Below are 16,769 nucleotides of genomic sequence, written 5' to 3' on the forward strand. Positions count from 1 at the left end.
TGTGTGTGTGTGTGTGTGTGTGTGTGTGTCCAGCCTACCTGTGTCCCGAGCCTGTGTCCCGAGCCTCCGTCCCGTGCCTTGCCTCCTTGCCTCCGTCCCGTGCCGTGCCTTGCCTCCTTGCCTCCGTCCCGTGCCGTGCCTTGCCTCCGTCCCGTCCCGTGCCGTGCCTTGCCTTGCCTCCGTCCCGTGCCTTGCCAGGATCGCCGCTCTTCGTCGGCGCCTCGGCGGCCATTCTAAAATTCAAAAGCCGCGCCTCCGCCTTCGCCTGTGATAGGCGGAACACTGAATTTCCCAGCAGCCTGTGTTCCGCCTATCACGGACATCGTCTCATCCTCGTCCGTAGTACGAGGATGAGCGGATGTCCGTGATAGGCGGAACACTGACTGCTGGGAAATTCAGTGTTCCGCCTATCACAGGCGAAGGCGGAGGCGGAGGCGCGGCTTTTGAATTTTAGAATGTCCGCTGTCTGTCTGCTCGACACGCTGATCGAGCAGGCAGACAGCGATGACTCGAGTATAAGCCGAGGGGGGCACTTTCAGCCTCAAAAAAGAGGCTGAAAATCTCGGCTTATACTCGAGTATATACGGTATATATAATAAAAGATCATCTGCATAAGCAGCCATCTTATATTCTTTGCCTTTAACCTTTATCCCCATAATATCTTTATTTATTCTTATAGCCTCCATGAGATGTTCCATCATCATAATATATAAAAGTGGTGATAAAGGACACCCTTGTCGGGTTCCATTTAAAATCTTTATATATTCTGATAATATCCCATTTGTACTCACTTTAGCCCTTGAATTTTTATATAAAGCCATAATCCTTCCTAACATCTTAGGTCCCATTGCTGTTTGCTTCAATACTTCCTCTAAGAACTGCCATCCCACCCTATCAAATGCCTTTTTGGCGTCTATAGCCAGTAGGCAGGTAGGGATGGCAGTTCTCTGAGCGTATTCAATCAACGTGCATGTTTTAATGATATTAACTCTTGTCTCCCTCCCTTTCATAAACCCAGTTTGTTCCAGGCTTATATTATTTGAGATAATGGCCGTTATTCGTTTGGATAAAATCTTTGAAAATATTCTTATATCTAGATTAGTCAAAGATATAGATCTATAATTTTTACAAAGTGATTGATCTTTTTACGGTTTTAATATTAATACTATATGAGCTTCTGTACTTTGTATCGCGAATGGCTGTTTTAAAGATATAGAGTTGAATGTTTCCTTAAGTATGGGTATTATTTGATCCTTAAATGACTTATAGAATCTAGCGGTATATCCATCTGGCCCTGGACTTTTTCCCAGAGCGAGTTCTTTAATAGTCTGTTGAATTTCTTCTGTTGTAATTTCTTCCTACAACCCCTCCATGTTTTCTTTTAAGCGGTTAAATATAGCCATTTCCTGTTTGAAATGGTAAGGGGGTACAAAAGTACCCTTACCATTTCACAAAGAAAGTGTAAAAAATAGTTAAATAAGACAAACACACTTTTGAAAAATTCCTTTATTAAAAATAAAAAAAATAAAAAAAGATTCCAGCGGTGGTAATCCACTCTTGATATCCAGCGACGGATGATCATCTCTCCGGGGGCCAGCGAATCCATCCATCTTCTGTCTCCACGGAGGAGACACTGCAGGATCCCGGCGGCCTGACGTTTCTTATATGCGCAAATGGGGAAGCCGGGCTTCCCCATGACGTGTGGGTGATCCCGCCCCCTCTGATGTAACGGAAACCTCCGTTACCAGGTCCATACCAGGTGACGGGGCCAGCGACGCTTCCTTCGCTAGTCCCGGCTCCCTGGAGCCGCGCTCAAAATGAACGGACTTTCCTCCGTGCGCGGGAAAGTCCCTTAATTTCAAAAGTACGGCGGACTAACACACACACGGCCGTATTGTCCGTCAGACTGCAAGTCCGCCGGACGAATTTTGGTGCAAAACTACTTTCTAAGTCCGCCGGACTTTTAACTGCATCCAGAGAATAGCCATTTGCAGCTGGATGATCACTCAGGTTGGACAGTCCTTCTCGCACAAGGCCTAGCAGCCAACTTGGTGCTTACTCAGGAACAAGTATCTGCCACAGACATTGTTGTAGAAATGTACAGATAATGTCTCTGCCACAGACGTTGTAGAACCCGTAGGAAAACTAAGCTTGAGAACACTTGTAGGATACCTGGATCTTTCAGCCTTCTTGGCGATATCCACAAGACCGGATTCTCTTGGTTACTTCAGCCCTTCCAGGCTCTTGCTAAGAAAACTAACCCGTACATGGTGTTCTTCTGAAGAGTCCTCCCCTGGAATGCTTGAAGTACACTGGGACTCTCCCGAACCGGAGACGACACCCAACCACCTCAGAATCCTTCCTTTAGTTTCCTTGCCTCGGGCTAGCCAGCCCCGAGACATTAAAGTCGGGTGGATCCGCACTCCAGGACATAGCCTTCTTAGGGGCTGGTCAGGAGGACCAGGACCATGAAGTCAGCACATCATTCTGGACCGGAACCTCGAACCACGTGATGTCTGCATCTTAAATACCCTCTCCCAGAAAGCACAGCGAGATCACCCCTCCCACTGGGCAGGCTCAGAGAGAGAGTAACTTAAACACCTGACCAGACCACAGTTCCATGCCTGCCAGAAGAGACAGCGCCCCCTGTGGCCAGGCTGAACATCTCACAGTCTAGTCAGACTGATGCCAAGGCCCAATTTAGGCAATTGTACCCAAAGCAAACTGCAGTTTAGACAACTTTAACTTTAGAAAAACCGCATAGCGCGTGCTCTTCAGGAGCCGCCGCTACACTTATTACCCAAATTACCACATATACACTTGACTATTCTTCAGCACAATCCCTGCTCCACCACACTACGATCCCAACACATGCTTACTTTCGTTCCCTAGCCATGCACTTGGTTTACGCAGCTAAGACGTGCATCCCTTTCAAATGGCACTCCCCGGACCCACCATCTATAGCAGATTGGTTTAAGCATATACAAAAAAACAGCAGAAATGGAAGAGCTAATAAATCAGGAGAGAGACACACCCGCCAAGTTTACTAAAACATGGTTGTGCTGGCTATATTTTGTCACCACAGATAATTATAAAAGGGTCCTTACCTGAAGGATTTTTGAGAGCCGTGGCAGGGACAAAAGGAAAATCATACCTCTACCCTCCTCATCCCACTCCCCCCCCCCCCCCTTTTTCTTTCTGTCTCTTCCATATCCAGCTCCCCATCTGGCAAGTTGGTACATGACAGGGCAACAGAGGGAGACCACTTACAAAATCCCCTTGTTGTCCTCCACTCCTTTCCTCCTTCCCCATACTACTTTAACTGGTTCCCAACCAGCGTACGCCAGTGTACGTTGGCAGAATGGCACAGGCAGGCAAATGGGCGTACCTGTACGTCCCTTTAAATTTGCCACCCTGCCATCGCGAGCGCGCCGGTCGGGACCCCCGTGAGTCCGGTCTTGGGTCCCGCAGACAAGATCGCCGCGGGCATACCCGCGATCGTCTCATGGTGGCGGCTGAACGGAGAGATGCCGTTGTGAACAGCATTTCCCCGTTCTGCCTAGCAACTAGTGACACTGATCTCTGCTCCATGTGATTGGAGCAGAGATCAGTGTTCACTAAATTAAAGCCCAGCCCCCAACAGTTAGTAACACACCCCTAGGAACACTGTTGATTGCTGTATAAATGACAATGGTCCCAAAAATGTGTCAAAAATGTCCGATGTGTCCACCATAATGTTGCAGTCACAATAAAAATCACTGATCGCCGATATTACTAGTAAAAAAAAAAATATTAATAAAAATGCCATAAAACTATCCCCTATTTTGTAAACGCTATAACTTTTGCGCAAACCAATCAATAATCGCTTATTATAACAAAAAGTAAAAAATAATGTGTTTTTTTCAAAATTGGCGCTCTATTTTTGTTTATAGCGCAAAAATTAAAACCCGCAGGTGTGATCAAATACCACCAAAAGAAAGCTGTATTTGTGGGAAAAAAATTTTGTTTGGGAGCCACGTCGCATGACCGTGCAATTGTCAGTTAAAACGACACAGTGCCAAATCGCAAAAAGTGGTCTGGTCTTTGGCCAGCAAAATGGTCCGGGGCTGAAGTGGTTAATACCCATTTTTTATCCTACTTCAGATCCTATGTGATATCACTAAAGACAAAAGTATCGCCGTATCAGATGATTGTTGGAAATTGAACCCAACCTCAATTATCTATTGATTTCTGACACAATAAAAAGGATATATTTACTGGCTTACAAAGACAAACCTGAGTGCTATGTTATGACACGTATGCCTTGAAATACCACTCTGTTCATTAATATCTTTACATATGCATGTTTCTGACAGCGGCTGCATCCGCATTCACATATCACCTGTTCTCCTGTTATTGTTGTGTATATCTTCAGTAAAAACTTTATTTAAAAAAAGAAGCTATTGTAAACAAGAGAGGCTGCTTATTAAGTTCTGCACATAATCCTGCTGCAAAGAAATACAGTGCCTTGCGAAAGTATTCGGCCCCCTTGAACTTTTCAACCTTTTGCCACATTTGAGGCTTCAAACATAAAGATATAAAATTTTAATTTTTTGTGAAGAATCACCAACAAGTGGGACACAATTGTGAAGTGGAACGAAATCTATTGGATAATTTAAACTTTTTTAGCAAATAAAAAACGGAAAAGTGGTGCGTGCAAAATTATTCGGCCCCTTTACTTTCAGTGCAGCAAACTCACTCCAGAAGTTCAGCGAGGATCTCTGAATGATCCAATGTTGTCCTAAATGACTGATGGTGATAAATAGAATCCACCTGTGTGTAATCAAGTCTCTGTATAAATGCACCTGCTCTGTGATAGTCTCAGGGTTCTGTTGAAAGCGCAGAGAGCATCACGAAGACCAAGGAACACACCAGGCAGGTCCGTAATACTGTTGTGGAGAAGTTTAAAGCCGGATTTGGATACAAAAAGATTTCCCAAGCTTTAAATATCCCAAGGAGCACTGTGCAAGCAATCATTTTGAAATGGAAGGAGTATCAGACCACTGTAAATCTACCAAGACCTGGCCGTCCCTCTAAACTTTCAGCTCAGACAAGGAGAAGACTGATCAGAGATGCAGCCAAGAGGCCCATGATCACTCTGGATGAACTGCAGAGAACTACAGCTGAGGTGGGAGAGTCTGTCCATAGGACAACAATCAGTCGCACACTGCACAAATCTGTCCTTTATGGAAGAGTGGCAAGAAGAAAGCCATTTCTCAAAGATATCCATAAAAAGCCTTGTCTAAAGTTTAACACAAGCCACCTGGGAGACACACCAAACATGTGGAAGAAGGTGCTCTGGTCAGATGAAACCAAAATCGAACTTTTTGCCCACAATGCAAAACGATATGTTTGGCGTAAAAGCAACACAGCTCATCACCCTCAACACACCATCCCCACTGTCAAACATGGTGGTGGCAGCATCATGGTTTGGGCCTGCTTTTCTTCAGCAGGGACAGGGAAGATGGTTAAAATTGAGGGGAAGATGGATGCAGCCAAATACAGGACCATTCTGGATGAGAACCTGTTGGAGTCTGCAAAAGACCTGAAACTGGGATGGAGATTTATCTTCCAACAAGACAATGATCCCAAACATACAGCAAAGTCTACAAAGGAATGGTTCCCAAATAAACGTATCCAGGTGTTAGAATGGCCAAGTAAAAGTCCAGACCTGAATCCAATCAAGAATCTGTGGAAAGAGCTGAAAACTGCTGTTCACAAACGCTCTACATCCAACCTCACGGAGCTCGAGCTGTTTTGCAAGGAAGAATGGGCAAGAATTTCAGTCTCTCGAAGTGCAAAACTGATAGAGACATACCCCAAGCGACATGCAGCTGTAATCGCAGCAAAAGGTGGCTCTACAAAGTATTAACGCAAGGGGGCCGAATAATTTTGCACACCCCACTTTTCATTATTTTATTAGTTAAAAAAGTTTAAAAAATCCAATAGATTTCGTTCCACTTCACAATTGTGTCCCACTTGTTGGTAAAAATTCACAAAAAATAAAATTTTTATATCTTTATGTTTGAAGCCTGAAATGTGGCAAAAGGTTGAAAAGTTCAAGGGGGCTGAATACTTTCGCAAGGCAACTAGAAAGGTAAGAAATAATTGAGAGAAAGTCTAGAGGTACACAAGACAATGATTATAGAGAACTGCTCAGACCGGACAGGTGGCAATCCTGCCTGGGAGTCAGAACGATAGCTTTCTCTTTACCCCACATTTGCAGTGTGACAGGTCCCTCAATTAAGGGTTTAGAAAAATAATAATGATCATGTGCAAAATGCTGTTTCAGTTTTTGTAAGGCTGGATGCCTCCTTCTTCTGAGAATAATGCTCAGCGATTATTATTATTTTTCTTTTTTTTATAGATTCAGAATCTGAACCTGTGATAAATGCAGGTGAAGTTTTCCCAGGATTACAACTCTTGCCTCTGTTGTTCTTAAACAGCAAGATTACAGAGTCCAGAATCGTGACAACAGGGTGAACTCACCAAGAATCGCTGGTAAACATCGGATGAATTGAGCTATATTTACTATAGGCATTTATTTAGCACCGACAATTTACAGAGCGCATTACATACATACAGTACATTGTACATTCACATCATCACCTACCTCCAAGGAGCTTGCAATCTAAGGTTCCAAACTCACATACTAAGGCCGATTTAGACAGGGACCATTTAACTTAAAAGCATGTCCTTGGAGCGTGGGAGGAAACCCACACAGACGCAGGGGGAACATGTACTTTAATAGTCCAACTTCAGTCTCTAAACTGTGCACAGTGCTCCATAATCACTCTCATTGATATTCCATCTCACACTGCATGCTACTGTTAAATCATGCTGTGGATAATCCACCCAATTAGACAAGCCCTCACCAGACCCCTTAATTTAATAAGTGGGCCCATTGTGCTTATTGTTACTCCAGGAGCCACAGTTGTCATCCATATGATTTCCTTTATAAGAAACAGGAAAAGGCAAAAAATCCCATAGTGTAAAACCCATTTATTAAAATCAATAAAGTTGGACTGCTCACTTTAAGTTTTATTAATTGCCCAAAAAAAGTGTTACATTTATTTGAGATTTATTGTTTGCACGTTTGCATTTTATTTATTCATAAACATAGTGATGTAATTGATTCATAACACTGTATACTGTAATATCTACAGTGGCAAGTAAAAGTATGTAAACCCCTTGGAATTAACTTGTTTTCTGCAGCAATTTGTCATAAAATGTGATATGATCCTCATCTAAGTCACAACCGTAGACAAACATTATGTGCATAAACTGATAGCACACAAAAAAATTCAATTTTTTTGTATCTTTATTGAACACACCCATTAAACATTTACATTTACAGTGCTGGAGGAAAAGGTAACTGAACACATAGACTAATTAGTTCATGAAAGCTAATTGGAGTCATAATTTAGAAACTTAGAGTCCAATTAATGAAATGAGTTTGAAGGTGAGATTTAGAGCTACTTTGTTTGATAAAAGACACTCATACATTTTAAGACTGCTGTTCATAAGAAGCATCAGCTAATGTGCTCCATGCTTCGCAAAAAGGAGTTCCCTGAAGACAAGCGGACAAGTTAAGTTGATCTGCATAAGGCTGGAAAGGGATACAAAGCAATCTCAAAAGTGTTTTGCTCTTCATCCAGGTTGGCCATCCTCGGCCATCTTTGATTGGTCAGGTCAGAACCAGAGCCATCCTAACGCTAACAATGTACAGTGGTGTTTCCTGCTTGAGGTCTTTAGTTCCACTTTATCTCCAAGAGTTAAATCACTGTCTATTTAAGAAAAGAGTACTGAAAAAATCTAGATTGGAATTTTTGAACCTATTTCAGAATTCCTTTTTGTCATTTAGACACCAGTATACTTACATGCTACCCTACATTATCACATGACAACTGGCTGTGGTTGCACCCCAGCTTTTTTCCAGTAAAGGTGAGCTCCAATCTGACAGCTAACACACACACACACTGTAACAGATCTATAGGCTTTGCCTTACTAGTTAAACGCTAAGTAAGGTTATGTACTTAGGCTGGCCATGCACATTACAATATTATTTTATATTGTATGTACATTGGCCTTCAAAGCGTTAGTGAACTGTGGTTGGCAAAAAATAAAAAAATTCCCTGCAATGGCATAATGTACTAGTATGCATTACTGCTCCATCTTCTCCCACTCTTCCCTCTGGGTTCCGGGGCACCGACTGTATGAGCGGTTTGAGCCACGATGACATCACTCCCGTGCATGCGCTTAGGAGCCATCCGTTGCAGCGCAGCTCTCAAGGTCTGGCATGGTATGGGCGGTGCCGCAGCTCAATTTCTATTGTAACTATGCGGTTCTGGTTGACTTTGGGGCCCGTATAGTCTGCATTTCACATGGGGGACCAGTCTGGATATCACATGGGGGGGGGGGGCAGTCTGGATGTCACAGGAGTGGCCAGTCTGGATGTCACATGGGGGGGCCAGTCTGGATGTCACGGGGAGCCAGTCTGGATGTCACAGGGGGGCCAGTCTGGATGTCACGGGGGGGGGGGCAGTCTGCATGTGACAGGGGGGCAACAGATGTAAGGAGGACTGATGGGGACACCAGATGTAAGGAGGACTGATGGGGACACCAGATGTAAGGAGGACTGATTGGGACACCAGGACATGTAAGGAGAACTAATGGGGACACCAGAACATGTAAGGAGAACTGATGGGGACACTATGACATGTAAGGAGCACTGATGGGGACACCACGATATGTAAGGAGGACTGATGGGGACACCCCGACATGTAAGGAGGACTGATGGGGACACCACATGTAAGGAGGACTGATGGGGACACCAGATGTAAGGAGGACTGATGGGGACACCAGATGTAAGGAGGACTCCGCTGATGGGGACACCACATGTAAGGAGGACTGATGGGGACACCACATGTAAGGAGGACTGATGGCGACACCATAAGTAAGGCGGACTGATGGGGACACCACAAGTAAGGAGGACTGATGGGGACACCACATGTAAGGAGGATTGATGGGGACACCACATGTAAGCAGGATTGATGGGGACACCACATGTAAGGAGGACTGATGGGGACACCACATGTAAGGAGGACTGATGGGGACACCACATGTAAGAAGTACTGATGGGGACACCACATGTAAGGAGGACTCTGCTGAGGGGGATACAGATGTAAGGAGGACAGATGGGGACACAGATGTAAGGAGGACTGATGGGGACACCAGATGTAAGGAGGACTCTGCTGAGGGGGACACAGATGTAAGGAGGACAGATGGGGACACAGATGTAAGGAGGACTGATGGGAACACCATATTTAAGGAGGACTGATGGAGACCCCACATGTAAGGAGGACTGATGGGGACACCAGCTGTAAGGAGGACTCTGCTGAGGGAGACACAGATGTAAGGAGGACAGATGGGGACACAGATGTAAGGAGGACTGATGGGGACACCAGATGTAAGGAGGACTCTGCTGAGGGGGACACAGATGTAAGGAGCACAGATGGGGAAACGGATGTAAGGAGGATTGATGGGGACACTAGATGTAAGGAAGACTGATGGGGACACCAGATGTAAGGAGGACTGATGGGGACACCAGATGTAAGGAGGACTGATGGGGACACCAGATGTAAGGAGGACTCCGCTGATGGGGACACCAGATGTAAGGAGGGGCTCCGCTGATGGAGACACAGATGTGAGGAAGGCTCCGCTGATGGAGACACAGATGTGAGGAAGGCTCCGCTGATGGGGACACCAGATGTAAGGAGGACTGATGGGGACACCAGATGTAAGGAGGACTCCGCTGATGGGGACACCAGATGTAAGGAGGGGCTCCGCTGATGGAGACACAGATGTGAGGAAGACTCCGCTGATGGAGACACAGATGTGAGGAAGGCTCCGCTGATGGGGCACCTGATGTAAGGAGGAACTCTGGCACCTGATGGTATCTGGTGACAGGCAAGGTGGCAAGTGACACTCTCAGTGCTCCCACTGATTCTGCATTAGGGTGAGTTGAATGATTTAATTTTATATTACACTGTAATAATAGAAATAATGCACTTTAATCATCCTGACACCATAACAATCATGGTGCCGGGATGATTGAAGTGCTAACATCAGGTGTTTGGAGTATCTTTATCTGCTGATTGTTAAACTCAGGAAAACACATATTGCTATTGTGGTGTAGGATCTGGAGCTGCTGTCCCTCTATCCCTCTCCCTCCCTTTCCCTCTCCATCCCGCATTCATCTCAGACTCTAACCACACCCCTTTGAGCCATGCCTATTTAAGCCACGCCTACTATTTTGCATAAACCACACTAATTTTCGCCATTTTCAGTTTTCCCTATGCCACACCTACAAACGCATGCCCCCCCCCCAAATTATAATAAAACTCCGCTTACAGCCAAAAAAGTGTCCCGGAATTTTTTTTTACTATGTTGGCAACTATGATTGGAGAAAGATGATGATTTTTAAGGGTGCAATGGTCTTGAAATAGCTCCCAAGGGTTACAGTAGCTCCATTCAATTGGCCTGGTCCTGTTCTTGTGCCCCTTTTAAGCCAATTATTTAAAAAAAAATCACAGACAGAAAGGATCAGACAGTGGAAATAAGGAAAGTAAATACATAAATCATATAAAAACGAAAAGTACATAAACAATGGTCAAATACACAAAAAAGTAAAAAAAAAAACAAAAAAAAAAAAAACCACAAGTACAAGAACACTAAGGACTGAGTTATAAAGTAATGGTATTGCTTTAATACAGCCATACCGATGCTTTAAAAAAAAGTGGCATTTACAAAGCACAGTGGTGTGCTTTACAAATGTGCATTGCGCTCTGCTTACTTCAGGACTCTGAAGCTCAAAAAATAACAAGAGCCTCTTTGAGGCATATTATAGGTGTTTTTTCTGCTTTTTACATTGCTGACCTATACAAAAATGTGGACAAAAAATTTGTGGCAAAATCGCAGTAAAGATGCAGGACTTTGAAACGCTCAGGTGTGAATGCAGCCTCAAGCAAGCAGAGAGCAATAAAATGAATGAACGGAAAAAAAGTGTGCAGAAGAGACAGGTCATGTGATTTGCCAAAGTCATGTGACTGGTCCTTCCTCTAGTCACATACATTTCTCTCCAGTGTTAAAGTGGAGGGCCACCCCAAAAAAATGCATTAATATTCTTAAAGTAATTAAAAAAAACTAATTAAAAATGTTTTTTTTTAACTTACCTGAAACCGCTGTTGCTAGGCAGTGTTCCTAATCTGCCTCTTCCTATTCCTCGGCACTTCCTCCTCTTCAGTGAGCGGCCCCGTTGCCATCTGGGACATCTGTGTGTCCCAGAAAACAATGGGGCCATTCAGAAAGCGCCGTGCGACTTGCACATGCGCAGTAGGAAATGGGTGGTGAAACCGTTAAGATGGAGGCGCTGGCAGCCGATCCGATGGATGGATCGGCCTCAGGGCGGCCGACATCGCGGGATCGCTGGACAGGTCCTTTTTAAAAGTCAGAAGCTACAGTGTTTGTAGCTGCTGACTTTAAAAAAAAAATCTTGGTGACTGGAATGCCCCTTTAAGAAGAGTAAACTTCCTTAAGCCATGCAGGATACACCAAATGGCCTGCAGGTAAACAAACACTAGAGGTATATTATACATTTTGAATCATTAAATAAACCTAATTAAAAAGTCTCAGTACATGTTGTACAGCACAGTGACAGGGTACAAATACCAGTTAAGGTTAGAATAGGTCTTGCACTCTGCTATGTGCAAGGATCTTGTGTGTATAAGGTCCCTTTCATACTAAGGCACTTCTAAATTGCCAGTAAACCACTGAGTGCTTTTGAAGAGCTTTTCAGGTGCTTTTGAAGAGCTTTCCATTCATTTCAATGGAGAGAGAAGCAAATTGCAAATGTAGGAAGGTTTACTTTCTCTTTAATATTATCAACCCTGTCCAGTTCATCCATCCGAACAGTGAACCTCCTCCTTATGTTATGGTCGTGAGGAGAGGGGAAGGTGTTCTGTAGTCCTGTCCTAGAGTGACAACACTGCTCCTCCATATTTATTGTATAGTAAAGCCTGGTACACACAATAAGAATATCAGATGAATGATCGTCTGTTTCTTTTTGCATTCTAGTCTCTTATCGAAAACCAATAGGTTACTAAAGTTCCAAAAATTATTGTACGACAGAATACAACATCAGATGTGATGTAATGTGTTGCATTGTAATGTATTTTTTCGTTTCGTCCGAACATGCAATTTTTTCACACAAATTTTTTGTCTAATTAGGCATAAATCATTCGTTCTGTTATCATATGAGAAAAATTTTAGTGCTTGTCCCTTCAGATAATTTAGCATGAACGGTGGTGACTGGCTCTCAAAATCTGTGTACTAATGATCAGATCATTGGACAATCGCTCAGAAAGCAGTATTTTTTTATCTGATTTTCTCATCATGTGTATTAGACATGAGTGAGCTTTGTTGTAAAGTGCTGCACAGACTCTTAGCGCTATATAAATACTAAATAATAATAATTGTTACCCTAGAGCAAGAATTGTGTTACTGACAGGATTGCCAAGTGAATTTGAGGGGTAAAATCTCCAATATTAACGAATGCAGCCACCATAAAGGGTGGATTCACACTTATGCAGTTTTAGTGCATTTTGCAGATTTGCACTGCAGTCCATTTAACATGGTTTCCTATGGAACACGTTCTGTAGTGCAAATCTGCAAAATGCAAAAAGCACTAAAAATGCATAGGTGTGAATCCAGCCTAAGGGCTGGTAAGCAGCAGTGCATTATATTTTGTACTTGCATTTAGAGATATCCTCTCAGTCAGTATGTTTTGAGCATGAGACTTAAAGTCAGCCTCTTGCGTCTTATATACCTTGGATTATCCAACAGCAAGAGCTCTCTGTCTTAATTCCTGTCTCTGTTCTGGAAGTTTTAAGGCTGCATTCACACTTGAGTAACGAGCGTCTTAGCGCATTTTTGGTGCATTTGTCACATGACAGCCCATTGCCTTGAATGGGCTGCATGTGGCGTGATGAAAGAAGCTCAGTGGGAACTGCATGGTATCTATTGTTGCTGGAGGGGATCTATTTTTGCATTCCAGTCTATTGTTGCTGGTGAAGTATCTTTTGTTACGGGGGGGGGGGGGGGGGGTCAATTGTTGCTGGAAGAAATATACTGTTTATGGAGGGATCTACTGTTGCTGGAAATTCTATTGATGCTGGCTGCTGGGAGATCTGTTGTTGCTGCCGGGGGTCTATTTTGTTGTTTTCTTGTTATCATTACCAAATTGCATACAGATTACTTAGCACTACAAAATGATACTTGGCTTTATATTCTCTAAAAGGGCAGTACTGGGTGGGGGGTGGAATCAAGGGTCGGTGCTCAGAGGTGGGTAAGGGCGGAACCAAAGGTGAGTGCTCAAAAGTGGGTAGGGGTAGAGACACAATGGGGGTTATTTACTAAAGGCAAATACACTTTGCATTAGAAGTGCAGTCGCTGTAGATCCGAGGGGGGACATGCAAGGAATATAAAAACAGCATTTTAGCTTGCATATGATTAGATAATAACATCAGCAGAGCTTCCCCTCATTTCAGATCTACCCTCAGATTTACGGCGACTGCACTTCCAAGTGCACTTTGCACTTGTAGTGCACAATGGAATTGCCTTTCGTAAATAGCCTCCAATGTGAAGCCCCAACAGGGCATATAATTTATATATATATTGTTTTCCTAACCATTTTTCTATGGACGTTTATATTCAGTTCACATGCTGCCATCTAGAGACCTTTTGTGGTAATGCACTTGTGTTCTCAAGTTTATTTCCCCTTATGTTATGACATACTTCCTTTGTATGTAATGCTCCACCCTTCTTCCTGTGTTTTTTATTTCCTGTTTTTTGTACTTCCTGTGTCATCAATGGAGTAACTAGCTTCATGTAGCAGAGCACATGTATTCTACATTGTAAACTACAGACAATATCTTTTCACTGCACAATACCACAACCTGTTCATCTGTTTGTATCCTGTCATCTGCTGTAATCTGATGTTCAGAATAAAGCATCTGTGGATGGAAATCGGTATTGGTGAGTTCAAGCTATCTGATGAGGATTGTCCTCAGTGATTACATCTGCTTAAACAGGCCAGGCATAGAGGTATCACAAGGGATAGATCGCTTCACAACAATCAGAGTCAGAATACCCAAAGTGTCTCTGAGAAAAAAAAGCACTGTGTGTGTATGTGTGTGTATATATATATATATACACACACACACACACACACACACAGTATATATTGTTGCTTACTAGTCCCTAGATGTAGTTCTTGCACTTGTTTTTTGTTGGGTTTTTTTCAAGCGTTTTTTTCCTTTATTTTAAACTGGTGACCCTGCCAGTAACACAACTGGGCTTATGAACACTGCAGCTCAAAAAAAAATTATAAAGCTTTTACAGGCATTTGAGCTTTTATTTCTCTGCCTAAAAACCTCTGGTTTATTGTGCTCTTTTGCACGTTTTTATTGATCTTCTTCCAGCTTCTTTGAGCTTTTTTTAAGCATTTGCATTTTTTTCACAAACCCTTCCCTCAGCTCATTTTATTTATTTATTTTATTTATTTTTTGTGCACTGTCAAGCTTTTTTGCGCATTTTTGGGCACGTAGCGTCTTTTCTGCTTGAAAGCTCCTCTCAAAAATCACGAGTTTGGCATTTTTATTCTGCCTATAAGAGCATATGCCTGTAAACTCCTGAAAAAGCCAAAGTGTACACTACATGGACACATTGGCTAACATGGAGGGGAGTTTCCAGGCAGAAAAAAATTTGAGCTCAAAAGAGCTCAAAAGCCTGTAGGAGATGCAGTGCGCATGAGCCCTTTCAGTCCTAGGAAGAAAAAACTCACCCACCCTTCTGTATTAAGATTACAAAAACAATATAGGACCATGGTACCCTGCCCCTTTCCCATTCATTATTCATTACACAGAGATTCCTCCATCCACACAGTTTAGTGAACATTGAGAAATCTGTTGCACTTTTTCCATCTAACCATAGAAAATCTGCAGATAATCTATAGGTGTATGGCCAGCTTTATACAGCTAATAGCACATCTTGAGATCACAGTTCTTAAGAAGGACTTTCACACGTAAAGACAATGTCAGACAAGCAATTCACCCAGGTAAGGAAAGTATTTCTATTAATGGGATCACTTCCTCGCTGACTCAAAACACTTCAGAATTTCACTCACTAGCAAGAGTAGAGTGGCGTCTCACTTTTCCAGTTAGCAAGGGAGCAAATCTATAAGAAAAAGTTTGCATTCTAATAGTCATCCTATTGATGGTAAGTTGACGCTAGCAGCAGGATCACTCTCCTAAAATGGCCCTAAAAAATCAAAATGGAGCACAGGTTCACACTTATCGAAATTCACGTAAAACTGTAGTCAATGAGAGGGTTGTTCATTCAATAAAGCAAAGAAAAAATATAATTAATGGGGTTCCACTTTATCACTGTACAATAAAATATAACTTCTGGTTGGTTGCGTCACATTGCTGTGCCTGCGTGCATCGCCCTTTGCTTCAGTAAATGACGTAACAACCACTTAATTAGGCAATACTGATTGTGAAAACATCTGTATCCTGGAAATCAAATGAAAACAAGAATACATTTCTTTACAGAGGAAACTGCGTACCTGAAGGAGAAGCTGTAACTGCTTTCCAGGAAGACAATACAGAGCAGATGATATTCTGATGCTGCTTGTTTAAAGGCTTGTGTGCTGCAGGCTGCTGACAGAGAGCACATGCCGGGATCTATACACATGGAATGAATAAAAAGGGAGTGGGCGGAGTTTAGTCACATACATACAAAAGAGCATTTAAAAAAAAAAATTTAGTCTGCACATTTTCAGGCGTAACCACTTCAATACAGGGCATTTCTACCCCCTTCCTGCCCAGACCAATTTTCAACTTTCAGCGCTGTCACATTTTGAATGACAATTGCGCGGTCATGCGACATTGTACCCAAATTCGATTTTGATATTTTTTTCCCCCACAAATAGAGCTTTCTTTTGGTGGTATTTGATCACCTCTGCGTTTAAAAAATTTTTTGCGCTATGAACAAAAAAGCGGCAATCTTGAAAAAAACCACACAATATTTATTACTTTTTGCTATAATAAAAAAAAAAAAATGTTTTCCTTAGTTTAGGCTGATATGTATTCTTCTACATATTTTTAGTTAAAAAAAATCCCAAAAAACGTATATTGATTGGTTTGCGCAAAAAGTTATAGCATCTACAAAATAGGGGACACATTTGTCATTTTTTTAATTTATTTTTTCTTACTACTAATGGCGGCGATCTGCGATTTTTATCATGATTGTGACATTGAGGCTGACAGATCGGACACTTTTGACACTATTTTGGAACCATTCACATTTATAAAGCGATCGGTGCTATAAAAAATGCACAGAATATTGTACAAATGTGACTGGCATGGAAGGGGTTAACACTAGGGGGTGCTGCAGGGGTTAAATGTGTGTCCTAGGGACTGATTCTAACTGTGGGGGGAGGGAACTGATGAGGGGAGGAGACCAATCGGTGTTCCTCTGTACAAGAAACATATGATCATTTCTCCTCTCCCCGGACAGGACGTGGAACTGTGTGTTTACCCACACAGATCCATGCCCCGGCTCTGTTACGGGGCATTCGCGGGTGCCCGGCGGACATCGCGGTCCACCGG

At 42.9% G+C, this 16,769-nt stretch overlaps 1 protein-coding gene across 2 annotated transcripts in view; it reads right to left on the reverse strand.

Moving 5' to 3' along the window:
* LOC143960161 (dihydrofolate reductase-like) overlaps nt 1-15,858 on the reverse strand; it is a 75,029-nt gene extending 59,171 nt beyond the window's left edge. Inside the window, exon 1 of one of the 2 annotated variants that reach the window (XM_077468474.1) lies at nt 15,725-15,858. The gene's annotated coding sequence lies outside the window, so the exon portion shown is untranslated. Of the gene's footprint in view, nt 1-6,652; nt 6,788-15,724 lie in introns of those variants that run through there. The other variant, XM_077468475.1, reaches the window with a different exon arrangement.
* Between the last annotated feature and the right edge of the window lie 911 nt (nt 15,859-16,769).

This window comes from Lithobates pipiens, unplaced genomic scaffold, assembly GCF_037356315.1.
Source record: "Lithobates pipiens isolate NorthernLeopardFrog02 unplaced genomic scaffold, aLitPip1_a1.2 Scaffold_8, whole genome shotgun sequence".
Taxonomy (NCBI): Eukaryota; Metazoa; Chordata; class Amphibia; order Anura; family Ranidae; genus Lithobates; species Lithobates pipiens.